At 40.1% G+C, this 15,620-nt stretch overlaps 2 protein-coding genes across 5 annotated transcripts in view; one reads left to right on the top strand and one right to left on the bottom strand.

The window, feature by feature from the left end:
* Window positions 1-3,258: 3,258 nt before the first annotated feature.
* Window positions 3,259-15,620, bottom strand: part of LOC143031706 (uncharacterized) — a 93,486-nt gene continuing 81,124 nt past the window's right edge. For 2 of the 3 annotated variants that reach the window (XR_012967021.1, XR_012967023.1), the window contains one exon: window positions 5,936-6,753. The gene's annotated coding sequence lies outside the window, so the exon portion shown is untranslated. Of the gene's footprint in view, window positions 3,575-5,935; window positions 6,754-15,620 lie in introns of those variants that run through there. The other variant, XR_012967022.1, reaches the window with a different exon arrangement.
* Window positions 10,296-15,620, top strand: part of Ts (Thymidylate synthase) — a 94,243-nt gene continuing 88,918 nt past the window's right edge. Inside the window, exon 1 of one of the 2 annotated variants that reach the window (XM_076195891.1) lies at window positions 10,296-10,314. The gene's annotated coding sequence lies outside the window, so the exon portion shown is untranslated. Of the gene's footprint in view, window positions 10,328-15,620 lie in introns of both variants that reach the window. The other variant, XM_076195892.1, reaches the window with a different exon arrangement.

Genomic DNA, 15,620 nt, shown 5'->3' with positions numbered 1-15,620 from the left:
AACATATACATACACAGACTGATACCACAACAAAAAGCATACATCTTACTCACAGACGACACAACAACAGAAACACTATGCCAAAAGGACACCAAAACATTCTTCTCCAACAACGGATACGACATACAAGACCCACCTGAACTTAACGCCAACAGAACACTAGTCATTACACACATAGACCCTTATGTTACAGAACACACAACAGAAGAAATGAAACACGAAATAGAAAGACTGAATCCCAACACACGTTACACAAGTCATCACTCCTCCACGCACCAGAAATATACTCAAGATAAAGTTCGAAACCACACAAATGGTGAAAGACTGCCTCCTCAAGGGACTTAAGATGTTTTCCCAATCATTTCCAACACATACACTGAAACAGGAAACATACACATACATCCCACAATACACCAACTGTTACTCACTTGAACACATACGCAAACACTGCCCACACCCATCCCCATACATGGCCTGCTCCAACTGCGCATCCACTCAACACCGACGAGACAAATGCACATGTGTTCTCACGAAATGCCTCCTATGCCATGGAGACCATCCAGCAGTTGCACACCGATGCCCCAAGAAAAAGGAAAAGGAAAAGGAAATGAGACAACAAAAACAACAACAGACACAAACCAATTCACAAACATATGCCTCTGTCACTACATCAAAACCTGCACTCCTCCCTACACCAACAAACACGACCACATCACTTCACCACCTCACAACAATAAACACAGCAGCCATTACACTAGCCACCCTCATGGATACACAGGAACATTCCAAAACACACTGAACACAATATACCAAGCCAATGGCCTACCTACAGTCATCATCCCTCCCCAAGCCATTAACACACAACTATTAGCTAAAGCCCTTCATAACCACACTAAACCCCTCACAACACCTACCGACATACAGACCACTGAGCCAATGGAGACCACAGAACAAACACTGAAGAGACCCGCACCAAACACTGATGACACTAACCCCCCACAAAAACGAACACCAAACACCAATGACACTAACCTCCCACAAAAACGAACACCAAACAGCCTGGGACTTCAACTTGTAACATCTGAAACAGAACAGATACCATCAGACCCCACACACGAAACACTAAAAACACTCATCACCAACCAAAAAATCAAAATAATATACACAGCACCACAACAAGAGAAAGACATAATTGAAAACATAGACACAGACAAAATAGACCTAACACACTACAACATTGTAAGAGGAAACAAAACCAAATTCAACAAACTCAAACAAGGACACTTCGACCTCCACGACAAGAATACAGAACACGAACACCACTGGACACGCAACGCCGAATAAACAGTTACAACACACTTCTACCTCAACACCATGGAACAAATACACATCATCCAACACAACATAATACAATGGACATTCAACAGAAGAAACGAACTTTGTAATATGTACAACATAACAACACCAGACATTATACTTTTAAATTCAATAGGTACACCCGACAGACTTAAAATATACAATTACACAGTACACCGACGAAACGACTCTAACCAAACACAAGCAGGAATAGCAATAGCCATCAAACACAGCATCAAACACAAAATATTAGACGACTTTCAGGACGAACTACTGGCAGTGAAAATTGACACAAACCAAGGACCCATTATAGTAGCAACATTATACTTACCTCCCAGACGCCCCCTCTTCCCTATAAACGACATACTAAGACTAACGAGAAAAAGACTCCCTATATACATAATAGGAGACATGAACGCTAAACACCCCACACTAGGACACAGCAACGCAAACACCACAGGAAGACAAATAGCACAATTAATACAAAGAGGACACTTAACACACTTAGGACCAGACTTTCCTACCTACATTACACACAATGGACAAGGAACACCAGACATAATACTAACAAACCGACATCATCACTTAAACTACAGAATCACACCAGGCCAACTAACTACATCAGACCACATTCCAATACACTTAACACTAGCAACCAAACCCATAACAATACCTACACCAGCTAGATACACATTCCACAAAGCAGACTGGACAGAATTCAAAAACACATTAAACAAAGAAAGAACAAAATACGACAAACAAAGACAAAGAACAACACGTAACAACAAACAATACATAGACGACAAACTTAACACATGGTACACTATGATACAACAAGCCATGGACAAACACATTCCCCAAACAAAACACAAAATACTACCACACCCAAGACAATCAGATACATTAAAATTACCAAAGTAAATGGTACGCATACAATAGTATGCTCCTTTTGAAGGATAGAAATAAACCTACTGTAACAGTAGACACTGAGGTAAGACAGTTTATTACATTTATTGATTATATTAAAATTTACAAAGTCCTGACAAGTTACAAACACTTAAATTTATAAACCTGAATATGACAAAGCATTTCAATAAAAGCAAATTCATTTTTTTGTTACTTATTATATTGAAAATGTATTTTCCCTTGTGGAGAACTAAAGTAGGTATTCTGCATTACAAATATTTGAATTTATAAACCTGAATATGACAAAGCATTTCAATAAAAGCAAATTCATTTTTTTTTTTACTTATTATATTGAAAATGTATTTTCCCTTGTGGAGAACTAAAGTATTCTGCATATTCCCTTCCCACATTTTGCGCAGTATCCGAACTTCTTCTGGCTGTTCGGTCAAAATTAATTTGATCCATGTGACCTCCAAAGCCCTGGATTGACTTCTTGCCCCGTATCTGAGCATTCTACGTCTACCATTCCGGGGGGATTGCAAAGTGTTCTTGACGTATTTTTTCGCAAAAATTTTTGCAAATGAATTAAAGTCAGAACTACTACTTTTGCAGTTGTTGGTTGTAACAGCATTGGTTCGCGCAGCACACGAAAAACGCCCGATAAAGTACCGAAAGCATTTTCTGAAACTCGTCGAGCTCTGCTGAGCCTATACTTATAAATTCTGTTTATAGAAAAAAAAAATTCTTGGTACCCAGGGAACGGTTTCATAATGTCCAATAATAGAGGAAAAGCGTCGTCGGCGACGAAAACAAATGGAACTGCGTCATTTCGTCCAGGTAGTGGACGAGGTGGAGGGAGCTGCAGACAGTTTTCATTAAGACATTAAACTCCGATGACAAGATGTCTTGTCATTTGGTCAAATAAAACAAAAAATCATAAAACACCAAAATGTTTGATCAAACATTTTGGTGTTTTATGATTTTTTGTTTTATTTGACCAAATGACAAGAATCTTGTCATCAGAGTTGAATGGGTTAAAACATTCCTTGAAATATGTTTCATTAAATACACCCCCGTCAGAAATCCTACCTTGGCACCCAGTGTTTGCGTATATGAAATCGTAACTGGCGTCCACCACTGCAAAAAGTACAATGCTATAAAAGCTTTTATAATTAAAACAATCGGTGCCAGAGTGCAAGGGGGCTTGTAAAGCTATATGCTTGCCATCCATTGTACCGACGCAGTTTGGAAAATTCCATCTGTCATTGAACTGCTGTGCTATGTGTCCCCAGTGTTCCTCTCTTTTCACCATCTGAAAGAAAAGCAAAAAAAAAAAAAAAAAAAAAAAATAATAATAATAATAATAACAGTAAATGTCTGCGTAAAGTATTGACTGGACTAATTGCGAGTAATTCTGGAAGCTCTCATGAACCCAAATCGTGGCAGTTCGTGAATTTTATTCTTGTTTTCGATTCCAGGTACAAAGCAGGAATAAAATTCTTGAATTTAATTGTAGGGAATTTTTGCAAACGTAAATCCCCCTATAACTTTCTTGAAATAAATTACATGGGATCCAACCATAAAATAATCTGGATTTCATCTAAATAAGGCCCGAATTAATTTAATTTGAAGCCCTAAATTAGGGGCTTTTTTATAAATATAGGGCCCGTAGCCCCCCAAAATGATGTCTGATTAAAATGAAAATAGCGCCATTTGCTTCATCGGAAAAAATTACATGGGATTAAATCATAAGATAATTTGAATTTAATTTAAATAAAGCCCTAATTAATTTAATTTAATTTTACAGGTATATATAAAAACTTAAATAATATATATATATATATATATTTTTTTTTGGGGGGGGGGTAAACGCAAAAATGAAGAAACAACCACACAAGGTAGTGTTCAGGAGGATGAAGTTGAGGGCCAAGGAGAAGAAAGCAGTCAAGCTCAACCACCATCAAAAAATTGTTCTAAATCCCCCCAAAAGTCTTCTTCTGCCTTAAGACGCTCTAATATGTATCTGAATGCGCCTGTAGTTAAGGACGCTGTGAATCTTATGAAATCTATTTCAGATAAAAAAAAAAAAATAGAAAAAAAAAGCGAAAAAGCGAGAGTACCATCTCGGTAAAATGATTTTGGTTTTTCGGCAGAGAACTCGTAAATGAGAGTTGAGATGGCTGCATCATTCTCGAAGATATGACCCGATAGGTGATTTGACAATGACCGAAAAAGGTGAAAATCAGTTGGTGCCAAATGTGGAGAATAGGGCGGGTGGGGGTAAGACTTCCCATCCCAGCTCTTCGATGGCTGACTTTGTCATCTTTGCCGCATGCGGCCGAGGATTGTCGTGTAGCAACAAAACCCGGTTACCTAGACTTGGTCTTTTGCCCACAATTGCTGCCTTGAGACGTTCAAGTTGCTGGCAGTACGACTCGGCATTAATTGTCACGTTTTTTGGTAGCAAATCATGATGAACAACTCCAGATTGATCCCACCAAACTGAAAGCAACACTTTGGTTTGGTGAACTTCAGGTTTGACACGAGGTTTTGGCTGATTGGTGGGACTGACCCAGGACTTTTTCTGCTTTTTGTTAACATACAGGCACCATTTTTCGTCACCAGTTATTACACAGGATAGGAATGAGCGATGTCGTTCCGTTGCCACTTGATGTCTGGACAACAACGATGCCGAAATTGATACTCTCTGATTTTTGTGGCTCTCTTTAATTAAGGGTATGAGGAACACATGCACCAAGTTTCTGTACTTTTCCCATTTTCTGCAGATGCCTAGCAGCAGTTGCATGATCATATCTTATTGCTTGCTCGAGCTCACTTGTGGACTGACGAGGATCTTCGTGAAGCAGCTGATTTAAGGCGTCTTCATCGAAAGCTGATGGTCTTGCTGAGCGAGGTGCATCTTCCACATTGAAGTTGCCACTGCGAAATTTCTTAAACCATTTTTTGTTCAGTTCTTTCATTCGTCGCCTCTTCTCCATCCACCTCGCAAATGCTCCTGGCCGCACCAGATGTAATTTCATGTCGATTAAATTTAAAGAGAGAGATAGGTGTCAGAAAAGAAAGTTTTATTCAACTTGAAATTCCATCTGGAAAAAAAACTAATATAAAGTGAAAATAAAGTGGGTATAAAGTGAAAAAGCACTTAACAGAACATGACCGTTTTCACAAAAAGGGACACAATTTCTTTTTATATGCATATATATATGTATATATATACATATATATATATGTATATATATATATATGTATATGTATATATATACATATACTGTATATACATATGTATATATGTATATATATATATATATATTGTATATATATATATACATACATATATATATATGCATACATATACATATATATATATACATGTGTATATATATACATACATATATATATATATATATATATATATATATATATATACATATATATACATATGTATATATACATATATATTATATATATATACATATATATATATATGTATATATATATATATGTATGTATATACATATATATATATATACATATATATATATATATATATATATATATATATATACAGTGTTGCAGCAAGTATGCGTTCGGTTTACCCTTACTAATTTACGGATATATACAAAGAAACTGTCTCCAGTCTCATTGACGTACATTTTCTTTTTTTTCTTTTTCTTTTTTTTTTTTTCTTTTTTTTTTACCCTTACGTTGTTGTGTGAATTCCTCCGGGATTTTTAATCTAATGTATGGAATTTTATTCTTCAATACCTCTTCCCCACCTTAAAATAAACGCTATACTTTTCCCTTTCACCTAACTTCACCGCCTCTGTAAGCACGTCAGTCACCACGCCCTATCTTCCTCTCTCTCTCTCCCTCATCGCTCTTCTCCACCCTCGCCACTGCCCGCACCCTCTTCCGCCTTCCGCCTTCCTTCGTTCCTCCATCACTACTGACACTCTGACCGCCGGATGAATCTCAAGATATCTATCTGGGTTCTTTCGAACTGGCCAGTGAGGAGGGTCTTCCCAATTTCGACTTCGACTCAAGAGACTCGGGGCACCCCAAGGGAGCGGCTCGGCCCCCCCCCACTGCATGGACTCGGGGGCCCCAACTGGGGCTCCGGGCCCCCCAGGGAGGGGCTCGGGGCCCCCAACAAGAGCGGCTCGGGGCCCCCCACTAGAGCGACGCGCGGGCCCCCCACTAAAGCCACTTGGGGGCCCCCAATAGAGGGACTCGGGCCTCTTCTGATGGCACTCCGACCTCGACTGAAGGAGCTCCGACCTCGACCGAAGAGAGTCCGACCTCGGCCGAAGGGAGTCCGACCTGGACTCAATGCTCGAAGTTTGTTTCCGCACAGCAGCAGCAGCGGAGGGAGGGAGGGACGGAGGGATGGCCGGAGGGTTCCTCCTCCTCCTCCAAGATGATGATGATGGATGGGGCCCACGTGGGGTTCCTCCAGCGACGTTGACCAACCTGATAGATAGATAATTAATTAATAGCAGTGAATCGTCCAATTTGTATCATATCAAGACTAAAGATAACAACATTAATTAAATGACAAAAACAACCAAAATTAAATAACAAAAGGAAATAAAGAAATAATAATGAAAAATAAAATAATAAGACAATGATAATGAAATAAGAAAAAGATAACAAAATTAAGAAAGAAAAAACTAATAAAATAAAAATAAATAAATAAATAAAGATAAAAAAATAGAAATTAAATACAAAAGAGAAAAAATAAAAAACAGAAATTAAACAAACAAAAAAATAAAGAAATAAATAATGATAAAAATAGAAATGAAAAATAAAAAGTTAAAATAAAAAATAAAGATAAAAAGTATAAAATAAAAAGAAATAAAATAAACAAATAAAAAATATATATACATATATTATATATATATATATATATATATAAAATATATATATATATATATATATATATATATATATATATATATATATATATATATACATAGAAAGAGAGAGGCGAGAGAGAAACACATCAGCACCATTGAGATGGCTTTATTGGATCAAGAGAATAACACTCTCCTTACTAAGGAATGTAAGATGACACCAACACATGGACCAGTGTGATGGCCTCAACAGTTGTCAGAAAACGTGATTCACCTGAATCGAGACACAATCATTACTTCTGTGGAGGTGGGATTGCCAAACACCTGCCTGCTCTCATCGCTGCAATCTCGAGCGCCGAGTCCCTCTCAATCATCTACTCTAGTCGGGCGCTCAAGTGGCCCTTCCTCCTTCGTCTGCCCGCGGCCCGTGGCCCGTCGCGTCGTGCCGCCCTCAAGTTCCGCCGTACCCTCCCTCCCTCCCTCCCTCCCTCCCTCCCTCCCTCTGAACTCTAGAGCTGGGAGGAGGAGGAGGAGGAGGACCCCAGAGGAGGGTTGTACTGCGCATGCGTGGCCTCCTCACGTGACAACGAAAATCGCCCGTCTGTCTGTCTGTCTGTGTGCATGTCTCTCAGTCTCTTTCTTTCTGTCTGTTTCTATGTCTGTCTGTCTGTCTGTCTCCCTCTGTCTGTCTTTCTGTCTATCTGTCTCCCTCTCTCCCACCTTCTTTCTCTTTCTCCCTCTCTCTGCATACGAATATGCCTCAAATGGTGTGTGTGTGTGTGTGTATTCACCTCGGATCTGCTGCAGTCTCTGTCGAGACAGCCAGACACCACCCTACAGCAGTGAGCTCAGAGCTCATTATTTACCGATCTCTACGTACGTCTGAGACCACTCTCACACCACACACTGAGACAGCAAGGTCACAACTCCTTGACTAACGTCCCGTACCTACTCACTGCTAGGTGAACAGGGGTTACACGTAAAAGGAGACAAACCCAACTTATCTCCGCCCGGCCGGGGAATCGAACCCCGGTTCTCTGGCTTGTGAGGCCAGTGCTTTACCAATCCGCCACCGAGCCGTGTGTAGGTGTGTGTGTGTGTGTGTGTGTGTGTGTGTGTGTGTGTGTGTGTGTGTGTGTGTGTGTGTGTGTGTGTGTGTGTGTGTGTGTGTGTGTGTGTGTGTGTGTGTGTGTGTGTGTGTGTGTGTGTGTGTATCCTCAACTGGTATTGAGTAATACATATCACGGCTCTTGGGGCGCATACACCAAACGCACTGTAAGTTCCTTTCCTTTATTAACAAAGGTCGCTGGTTCACAATATTACACTAAGTCAATCACTTGACACTCCTACCTCACAATGTCAATTGTCCGTTTGCACTATCTTAGCACCGTACTAATCATCGCACCGACTCCCTCTGTGTGTGTGTGTGTGTGTGTGTGTGTGTGTGTGTGTGTGTGTGTGTGTGTGTGTGTGTGTGTGTGTGTGTGTGTGTGTGTGTGATTCACCATGGTCTTGAATCCCGTGTTGGACTCGTGATCAACAGCTACTACCCTCCCGGAAGAGAGCGAAGAACTCATATATGACCGGTCTATGGGTAATTATGTGACATTACACGCACACACACACACACCCAACTCCCCACTCACGAGATTTGAAGTAACGACTCGCAGCGCAGCGATACTGAAATTATTTCAGCCCTGGGCGGGAATCCTACCAGTGCGTGCGCTCGAGTATGTGCCTGATACTGATTTTTTTTCACCCCTGGGCAGGATTCGAACCCGGATCACTGGAGTAGCGATTGCGAACGTTACCATTGCGCCATCGAGCCGAGTGTATACACGTATGTATGTATATGCATATGTATATTCAATAAGATCTCTAGAAACCCAGCTAATAGCCTCAGAGTAAAATTGAACGGCCTAATTCGTAGAAGCAATGCACTTGCTGGAACTCCCGAGCTACCACTCAATCGCTGAGTGGGATCCTAAAGCAAGGTTTACACGCTACGATAAATTGTAGCGATTTATTGTAATGAAAAGGTTCTTACAATTTGTCATTACTACGTGTAATTAACAGGAGATCGTAGCGATTTACAATCGCTACGATCTCCTGTTAATTACACGTAGTAATGACAAATTGTAAGAACCTTTTCATTACAATAAATCGCTACAATTTATCGTAGCGTGTAAACCTTGCTTAATACCCAGCGCAGCAATCCTGATGCACACATTAAGCTGACAATTTATCACAAATTCCGTCGAACCTCCAACCTAGTTATGAAGTACAGCTGCCTCCCACCAACAAATACACTTTAGGATGCGAACCTAGTAATATACTTGCAATATTGGTGACGACTCCAAACGCCTAACCACCAGGTATATAGGTTTCACTACAACTACATTATCCAAACCAATCTCAGCACACTTGCTGGATGGAGCAATGCGCCGTCATAATAACAGAACCCGCGGACAAGCACTGAGTAGGAAGAAGATGGAAGACCATACAGTTATCAAACACAGAGAACCTGACACCAGGAGATTAAGAATGACGGGGGCAGTTTACGTTCATAACCTAAAACCCATCAGGAACCCCCAATAACTGCCCGAATCCACTCCCCCCTCGGCAACGAGGTCCCAAGCAGCAACACACGGAGCTCCACAACGTGAACAAATTGGACAAGTAGCACCCTGTATACACCACATACACCATCACCATTCCCATGCACCATGCACCCAGACATCGCGGCACATTGACATCCGTTCTGATCGTCAACTGACGCCACTTGAATCAGCAGTTTAGCCGGGCGCCCGGAAGCAAGCACACACACACACACACGAACACACACAATAGATACCATCAATCACCAACCCGGATTAACACACGGGAACACAATACTGTTCAACCCTTTCCCCCTGGATATATTATGTATACAACATATCATGTTTGTACCAATTATGAACCAAGAACAAATTTATATAGGGCGAAACAACCCGACTAAAAACGTTAACAAAGTGACTGAGAGCACCTCAAAATTCACCACACTCAGCATTTCCGGGAAGAAAACCGGAGTGCACACGACCAGGAGGAGGTTGGTGTGAGACGTGCCCTAAGGACTAGAGGTTGGTGTGTGAGGTGCCCTAGTGCCCAAAACTGTATAGAAAACAATTGTGAAAGAAAGGTGTGCAACGTGTGTTAGTGATCTTTTCTTTTTTGAATAAGACTGTATCATAATAGTGTATTAAACTAGATAAACTCCAATTTTGTAATGAATAAGAAGAAAAGTGACGTTTTGGAAGTTTATCTAGCCCGCACTAAGTCCTCCTTATGTAACCCCCAACCTAAAAGGGTTACAACCCTACGGGGCTCCAACTCCCGAACGCAGTACATACCTCCCTCCCCAAAGGTTACCCCCTCGAGTGTTACCTCCCTCCCCAATGTCAGCATGAACTAGATAAATAGCCACGTCACGAGTAACACACAATTATACCTGTACATTCATCGCAGGTTAATACTCCTGAAGGCGGCCGATTGATGGCCGAAAGTCGTCTAGAGAAAACCAACATGGAGTTTAAAAGTCGACTTCGTAACCTTACCAATGTAGACCGAAACATGGTAAGAAAATTTGAGAATGCAATCTGAACAATGATGGAACTGCTGTCGACTTCAATATAACATTCATTCTGAATGGCCCTCACCCCAAATATGTGTATAAGTATAGGTATCAGGATATGTACAAAGCTGAACGAATAACTAAGAGAATGTTAGACATACTGTTGAAATGTTCTTAGAGAACTCCATATTTATATTAGCAAAGTCATATTCCAGTTATTCAAATGGAGGCTGGAAGTAGGATGTGGGAGGAAAAACACTGTGATAACCCCTTAATACAAAACTATGAGAAATATTGCTACTTTAGTACGTATGTAGCAGAGTGTGTCGAAGTAGGGACCACTAGAATGACAGACTGCCCCCCGACAGAGCATGGGTAGTAACTATGACGAAACAATATGGAAAGTGCGCGTTTTGTAGACAGGAAAACACGATTGGCTGTTAGTTGTACTTAGTGTAAAAGTTTCCGTGATTCTACCATCATTTTTGTACTAGATTAATGCAAAATGGGAATTGAAAAACTCAGAATGAGCTTTCGCACGCTCTTAATGTGGTTTTGGCATATATGTATTTATTTCTTTCACTTAAGACAGTAAGTTATGGACAGTGAATTTTCACTCGCACCTAGCTCAGACCATTTGCTACTACGGTAAATAAACAAGTAATTAATCCACACAAGATGTGGCTGGCACTTTGGACAACAATTCGAAACCAGCACAAAACTTGTTATAACGAGTGAGTGGCTCCATGCCAGAAGTGAGGGGGTGGGGCCTCTTCTTCACATGGGCGAGGTCTTATAACGGGGTTCAGTTCTGAACAGCGAGGTCCTGTTCATTCGGGGGCTCCAGGCGGTGTGCAATGCTTTGTCGTCGGTGTTCGACATCGATGAATTTAACTAATACAAATATAATTACGATTACAAACAGTCTACGGAAAGCAAGCGGTAAAACAAACCAAAATCTTGATATGCGCAATCTTACAATAATTACACGTATGTCACTAAATTGTTAAGTTGCGTTACGAAGAAACAATTGAAAATGTGAGGTTTCGCACGACATTTAAAACCTGGCAACGATCAGCAACGGACTCTCCCACGCCTCCACGGTTGTCAATCCTCGCTTCGCTGCGAGCGAAGCGAGGATTGACGTCATATTTTTCTGGTGTTTGATCAAACATTTTGGTGTTTTATGATTTTTTGTTTTATTTGACCAAATGACAAGACATCTTGTCATCGGAGTTGAATGGGTTAAACACTCCAATTTCTCATAATGACCCTGGACGTTGCCTAAACACAGATCTGCCACTTGAACAGTGGAAAAGGGGTTAACATAGTAATGGGGGGAAATTGTTGCACACCCCGCCACCCATCAAGGCTCGGAGCTTACTTTCTACCTGACTTTTTGATCACTATCCCTTAACTTTAACCTACAATCATATATTAAAAGACCCAAACCTTAGGGTGCTGGTCCGAAAACTCCCAGACCCTCTTATGCCTTTACTTTTTCTTTTTGGAATGTCCCCCTGTAGGGCTACAAGGAGAAGGATGCCTAGTCCCAATCCCCGTCCCTTTCTTCTCGCCTCTTACGATCCAAGTGGAAATACTTGGTGGCAGTATTCTTTTCCCCCACCACAGGGAATTCCCCCACAGCAGAAAGAGAATACTCAGAGAAATGGTACAGGACAGCAACAGGGGGTTGGGGGACAGCATAACGGAGGGACAGTCGTAGTATAAAAGTGTCATCATTTCTCTATGAACAGAGTTTCCCTCTATCATAGACAAAATGATGTGTGGCTCTGGTCCGTAGGGGCGCCCCATATAGACCCTAAAGTATCCACTGCATGCTACTTTGCCACAATAACAAGCAGCCAATACCCCAGACAGGGAATAAGAGTAAGAATAAACTTCACACGACGAGTCCAGTGTTGTGTCCTTTCTTCCAAAAATGGTTCCTAGACTCCAGCTCTTCATGCATACATACATACGTTCATACATACGTACATATATACATGCATACATACATAAATACATACGTACAGTCACTAAAATATATCGGTAAGAAATCGCACGGAAATGGACGTAAGTAAACAATAAAGTGACACATTGTTCAAAAGACTTGGAAACTGTTGATACGCCTGTGTATCAATCAATGCGACAGTTTTACTCATAGCTTTGTAGTTTACAAATGTGCGTATGTGTATTCACCTTAGTCTTTGGATCACGTGTTGGATTCGTGACCGATAGCTAGTTCCCTCCCGAAAGAGAGCTCAGAGCTCGTATGACCGATCTATGGGTAATGCACCTTACACACACACGCACACACACACACACACCAACACCCCGCCCACGAGTTGGAATAACGACTCGAAGCGCAGCGATGCTGATATTATTTCAGCCCTGAGCAGGATTCGAACCCGGACTGTTAGAGTGACAGTCGAAAACTCTACCAACCGCACCTCGGAATATTTGAGTGCGCAGGTGCGATTTCAGTAACAATAAAATGTCAATAATTCTTGTCGGTGCAAATATAATTATTTTCAATCTTGCCACATCTTCACGCATTAAATGCTTATTCTACACCACATATTTTAACGGGGGGGGGGGAGGAGGTAGGGCGCAACTCTGCCACGACTACCAACTGTACAGGAACATGGATGATTCTGTTCCTTCACTCGTCTCCCAACCACGAACAACACCTAACACCACCAACCGATACTTTTTTGAGTGACTACGTACATACATACTATACATACTTAAACACACGCACATGCATGCGTGCATATACGAATACATATGCATTCATATTTAGAGTAACATATCTATAAGTATGCTGTAAATAGATAGATGAGTTTGGCAGGTCAACATGGATAAGTAGCTACACAGATGTATTGAAAGGTAAAGGATAGGAAAATTAATCGAAAAATGGAACGTATTAATTGAGGAGTAGGGCATCTTACATAAGAACATAAGAACATAAGAAATAAAGGAGACTGCAAAAGACCATAAGGCCTACACTAGGCAGCTCCGTATCCATCACCAACTGTCGTCCCCATCCATAAAGTTGTCTAATCGTTTTTTAAAACAACTGATAGTTTCAGCGCTTACTACGTGGTTACTAAGTTTATTCCATTCATCGACCACCCTATTTGTAAACCAATTCTTGCCTATTTCCTTCTTAAATCTAAATTTGTCCAGTTTATACCCATTACTGCGAGTCCTGCCCTGTTGTTTTATTATGATGACCTTGTTTGCATCACCCTTGTTATAGCCTTTGATCCACTTGAACACTTCTATTAGATCACCCCGCACTCTGCGTCTTTCCAGAGAGTGTAAGTTTAGGTGCCTAAGCCTCTCTTCGTAAGGCAAATTTCCGAGTCCTTGTATCATTTTGGTCATTCTTCTCTGTACTGATTCTAGTGAATTTATGTCCATTTTGTAGGACGGAGACCAAAACTGTACCGCATAGTCAAGGATGGGTCTAACTATCGCTAGATAGAGTTTAATAATTACCTCTGCACTTCTATTTGTTACCGTCCTAGCAATGAAGCCTAATGCTCTGTTTGCTTTATTTCTGGTTAATCTTTGAAGAGTATGCTAAGATAAAAGGTAGATTTTGTAAGGTAGCCAGGCAATGGCCATACTGGCCCATATACAGTATCTACGCTTGTTGCAGGTTTGCAGCATCTGACAGTGACTTTATATGGTCAATCAATTGTTTATTTTTATACCCTGTCTAATGCCTCTTTGAATAAGATAGATGCACGTATGTGGAGCGATGACTAACATACTTGCACCTGTTTTTATATACTAAATATTTAATATCTGAACAAATTTGGACGAGATTAGAAAAAAAAATCATAAAAAACAAGTTTAAAAAAAAAAACCGTGATTAATTTTTGTTCTTTTTTTTTCGTATCTATACGTAGGACACCTGAGGACAACGCCATGTGACGTCATGTCGCGCGGTCGTGAAAATATTTCACATGATATACTAAAATGGACATAATTCACCCATGACATTGGGCTATTTTAATGAAAAAATATTATGAAAACCTAATTTATTATGCAAAATAATAGATGAAGCATGATTTTTGCCAGTCTAGCATAATTTTTAGTTGTCTAACATATTCCCGTGTGACGTCATGTCGTGCGGTCGTGGAAACATTTCACATAATATACTAAAATGGGTATAATTCACCCATGACATTGGGCTATTTTAATAATAAAAAAAAAACATATAATAAACACCTAATCTATTATGAAGAATAAAAAATTAAGCATTAATTTTGCCAGTCTAGCATAATTATCATTTGTCTAACATATTCCCGTGTGACGTCATGTCGCGCGGTTGCGAAAAAAAATCACAATATAATAAAATGGGAATAATTCACCCATGGCATTGGGCTATTTTAATAAAAATGATAAAAACCTAATTTATTGTAAAGAATAAAAGATTAAGCATGAATTTTCCTAGTATAGCATAAGTTTTAGTTCACATATTCCCGTGTGACGTCATGTCGCACGGTCGTGACATTTCACATAATATACAAAAACGGGCATAATTCACCCATGACATTGGGTTATTTTAATGAAGAAATATGATACAAACATAATTTATTATGAAGAATAAAAGATTAAGCATGATTTACCAGCCTAGCATAAATTTTAATTGTTGTCTAACATATTCTCGTGTGACGTCATGTCGTGCGGTCGTGAAAACATTTCACATAATATACTAAAATGGGCATAATTCACCCAAGATATTGGGCTATTTTAATGATTCTTTTTTTTATAAAAACCTAATTTATTATGAAGAATAAAAGATTAAGCATGATTTTTGCCAGTCTAGCATAATTTTCAGCTGTTGCCTAACATAT

This window comes from Oratosquilla oratoria, chromosome 12, assembly GCF_046742065.1.
Source record: "Oratosquilla oratoria isolate Oo_2021 chromosome 12, ASM4674206v1, whole genome shotgun sequence".
NCBI classification, from domain to species: Eukaryota; Metazoa; Arthropoda; class Malacostraca; order Stomatopoda; family Squillidae; genus Oratosquilla; species Oratosquilla oratoria.
Note: the sequence above shows the minus strand (reverse complement) of the source record. Positions and strands in the feature narration are given on the sequence as shown.